General features: G+C 42.4%; 1 long non-coding RNA gene across 1 annotated transcript; it reads left to right on the forward strand.

Moving 5' to 3' along the window:
• The first annotated feature begins 699 nt into the window (after positions 1-699).
• On the forward strand, positions 700-2,548 carry LOC137154015 (uncharacterized). The gene is made up of 2 exons (XR_010920020.1): positions 700-921; positions 1,644-2,548. It is a non-coding gene; the product is annotated as an uncharacterized lncRNA (long non-coding RNA).
• The last annotated feature ends 1,794 nt before the right edge of the window (positions 2,549-4,342 follow it).

The raw sequence follows: 4,342 nt of genomic DNA on the forward strand, positions 1-4,342 counted from the left end.
GCCCCTGCGGAAATTGAGAGTAACTTTAGTGAACTTTCTCCAGAGTTAGTGTCAGCGAAAGCCGAATTTAGATTTAAAAAAATACAGAAGGGAAAGGGAATAATTTTATTCATGATATTTAAACATAAAAATTTTGCTTGATATTTTTGCGAGCCATTAAAATATAACAAAGGAGTACTTTGCATCATCTATCTTTCTGTCTATCTGCACCCTCACTGTGGTATCTGAGCAACCAGATGCAGGAGGTTGTCTACGCATGTTAAATATTCTGATACAATTTTCTACAGAGACTTTACAGCCAACTGTATCCCATCATGCTTCACTGATTTAAATAATATATCATAGCTAAAGGAAAGATAAAAGGTTTAATGCTACTGTGGTTATAGACCCATGGTTCAAGTTGCCACTAGGATTCAAAATAAGCCCTAATTTAACCCCATCTACTAACTTGGCCGAAAACAGACCCTATTTTTTTGGCCTGTAACTTTTAGGAACAGTTGCAAGCCCTTAGGAGAGCGTTGCTTTTGAGACGTATGAAGCAAATCATCTATGTGCACAGGGAGCGGGGGGAGGGGAGTAAAAAGTAACATTTTTTATTTCTGGCAAAAAGTGTCTCCTCTTTGTTTGCTCACTCCCGGTGCCAGACTAGTTTTCTGAACTTCCGTTTCTCGTTCTCCCAGGGCATCCGAAGCACCAGCACATAGCGTGATTTTGAACAAACACAGCCTGAAAACATCACACAGAAATTCTAAAAGGTGTTCATGTTAACTGATTAACTGGGCCCGAGCAGCTGTGGAGATAAAATATTTAGCTAAGGATTTGGTGGTTCCTCCTTCTGATATCAGTTCTAAGCTGAGATGTCATTTAAGAAAACAAAGTCTAGCCCTTATGATGCAAACTCAGGACCTGGAGTTAGTCACAGTGAGTTTCCCTAAATAGCCCATTCCCCATCTCACCCAGCCATCCCCACCCCAGCTGCACTGTCATTGCCCTACTCCTACCCGTAAATGCTCTGTGATCACCACCAACTGCCACTCATCAATGTAATGCTTCAGGTGGTCCAGCTTTTTCACCCCATCCTGAAGTACACTTGTCTCCAGTAGTTCCCCGAGTAGCACCACTGCTGATCTTTGCTCCTGGTGAAAAGTTTCATGGGCTGTAGTGGGTGAATGTTGATGGAAGTAGAAGCAGAAGCTGTTTATACCCTGCAGAGCTTGGGGCATCCCCTGCTGTGGCATTAGCACATGTTTCTGTTAGGTGAGCTCATTTAAAAATAGTCAATCACAGGTCCAATGGAGAGAGATGGAAAAACCCTGGAATCTGTGACTTTCATGACAGCCTCATAGTAAACATGAGGCTTGATCCTCGAGTTGGTCAGAAAATGCCAATTATTTTTCTGAGAAATTTTTTTTAAATGGTTTTGTTTACACATTTTTCTGGCAAAAAAAACTTTTTTTCAAGAAACATTTTTGGTAAAAAATCTTCACCTTCAAAAACTGAGAATGTTTACTAAAAACTAGAAAAAAATGCAGCTTATTTCCCCCATTAAGTCCCCCCTCCCTGAAATTTGACCAAAAGAAAAATGTTCCTTTTGATTGAAAAGCCTTTTTTTTTTTTTTGTTGAATGAAACCACTGTAACCAGATCTCACAGATTCTGCAAGGTCCTGAGTACCTGCCACAAGCTGAATGGAAGATAAAGATGCTTCCATGTAAAGATTTCCACTGACATCATTGAACTTTGGATCATGCTCAATAAGGACAGAGGTCATGCAGCATCTCACAGGAGCAGGCTCTTATTTCCCTGCAGATGGTGTGAAACGAAAGCACTTTAGGATTCCAGACACGCTGAACCACGTCAATGGAATTTATTGTTCTATTTCTCTGTGATATTGAAGCATATACAGTGTAGTTATGATTTTAATTGAGTGCCTATTTATAGTGCATATGGCTGTAGGTTGGTTGTCCCTCTTGCTTCACCTCACATCAGAACACTACATACCAGATGTGATGGCTTCTTTCTTAAATTTATAATGTTTTATGCCTTAAAACAATAGAAATATATAGATTACAATAAAAACAGTCATAGATAAGGAGAGCTAGCTTCTTCCCGAAGCTTCCCTGCGCTCCAGGCCCCAATCTCCAAGGCCCAGGACAGAAGGAGGGAGCCAGCCTTGATTTCTACAACTTGGAAGCCAGCTGCAGAACCTGCCCATAAATCTGACCCTCTGTGGGATCAGCCAGCTCCATCCAAACCAGGCCAAGGTGAAGCAGAGGCATTTAGGGCTGAGGGAAAGGACCTTCTCCTACAGGCTGCACTGGGCAATGGAGTCTGCTGTGCATCTGCTCAAGAGGGCAATGGCTAGTGAGTCTGCACAGCACCTTGTCCACCAGCCCTGCCCCACTTCTCCCCTTGCCTGCCCCAAACTGTGCTACGTGGGCCTACGGAGGGCATCACCCCAAAGCCAGCTTCTGTAGCAGGCGGGTGAGTCTTGCACTCACTGAGCTAGCTCCACACTCTTTGCTCCTACTACACATAGCACAGTTGTACCAGCTCCACAGTAGACAGGGCCCTGTGCAGCTATCACGCAGAGGGCAGGGTTTGCCTCCCACCGAGTAGGGTTGCTGTGTGCCAGTGTGCAGGCTGCCTCTTTGTGTCTTGCTGCACGTGTGCACACACGTGTCTCAGTATGCAGCCCCATGATGGATCTGGAGGTGGGAGTTATGGATTAGCACTCACCACCTTGCTCTAGCTCATAGTTTTAATTAGCTCTGCCCCCCCTTCTCCCTCCTGCTCCTTCCACCCCCCAGGAGCATGAAGGTCATTGCTGGGCAGTTTCTGTTGCTTTTGCCTTTTCATCCCCGGACTTTGCAAGTTTGCAGTTTTTGGAAGAGTGAACAAGCTTCAGCATAGTTGAGTGAGATCTTCACGGCGAGGAGTGAGGGAGGAGCAGGGACAAAGGAGAGTGGCTAGATGCTCAGTTTAAATGTATACCTCAAATTAAAAAAACATAGTAAGAGGACCAAAAAAGTGCCACTGAGGCTCAACAACAAAGTAAAAGAAGCAGTTGGAGGCAAAAAAGCATCCTTTAAAAAGTGGAAGTTATATCCTCTTGAAGAAAATAGAAAGGTGCATAAACTCTGGCAAGTGGAGGGTAAAAATATAATTAGGAAGGCCAAAAAAGAATGTGACGAGCAGCTAGCCAAAAACTCAAAAAGCAACAGCAAATTTTTTTTAAAGTACATCAGAAGCAGGAAGCCTGCTAACAAACCAGTGGGGCCACTGGACAATCGAGATACTAAGGAGCACTTAAGGAAGGTAAGGTTATTGCGGAGAAATTTAATGAATTCTTTGCATCAGTCTTCACAGCTGTAAGGATGTGTAAGGGAGGTTCCCAAACCTGAGCCATTCTTTTTAGGTGACAAATCTGAGGAATTGTCCCAGATTGAGGTGTGATTAGAGGAGGTTTTGGAACAAATGGATGAACTAAACAGTAATAAGTCACCAGGACTAGATGATATTCAAGCAAGAGTTCTGAAGGAACTCAAAAGTGAAACTGCAGAACTATTAATTGTGGTATGTAACCTATCTTTTAAATCAGCGTCTGTATCAGATGACTGGCAGACAGCTAATATGATGCCATTTTTTTAAAAAGACTCCAGAGGTGATCCTGACAATTACAGGCAGGTAAGTCAAACTTCAGTACCAGGCGTGTTAGTTGAAACTATAGTAAAGAACAGAATTATCAGACACACATACACGAACACAATTTTTTGGGGACGAGTCAACATGGTTTTTGTAAAGGGAAATCATGCCTCACCAATCTATTAGAATTCTTTGTGGGGTTCAACAAGCATGTGGACAAGGGTGATCCAGTTGATATAGTATACTTAGATTTTCAGAAAGCCTTTGATAAGGTCCCTCACCAAAGGCTCTTAAGCAAAGTAAGTGGTCATGGGATAAGAGGGAAAGTCCTCTCCTGGATCAGTAACTGGTTAAAAGATAGGAAACAAAGGGTAGGAATAAATGATCAGTTTCCAGAATGGGGAGAGGTAAATATTGATGTCTCCCAGGGGTCTGTACTGGGACTAGTACTGTTCAACATATTCATAAATGATCTGGAAAATGAGGTAAACAGTGAAGTGACAAAATTTGCAGATGATACAAAACTACACAAGACAGTTTAGTTCAAAGCAGACTGCGAAGAGTTACAAAGGGATCTTACAAAACTGGGTGACTGGGCAACAAAATAGTAGATGAAATTCAATGTTGATAAGTGCAAAGTAATGCATATTTGAAAACATAATCCCAACTATATAAATAAAATGATGGGGTCTAAATTA

This window comes from Emydura macquarii, unplaced genomic scaffold (genome assembly GCF_026122565.2).
Source record: "Emydura macquarii macquarii isolate MOO-44397 ecotype Brisbane River unplaced genomic scaffold, CSIRO-AGI_Emac_v2 contig_1253, whole genome shotgun sequence".
Classification (NCBI taxonomy): domain Eukaryota; kingdom Metazoa; phylum Chordata; order Testudines; family Chelidae; genus Emydura; species Emydura macquarii.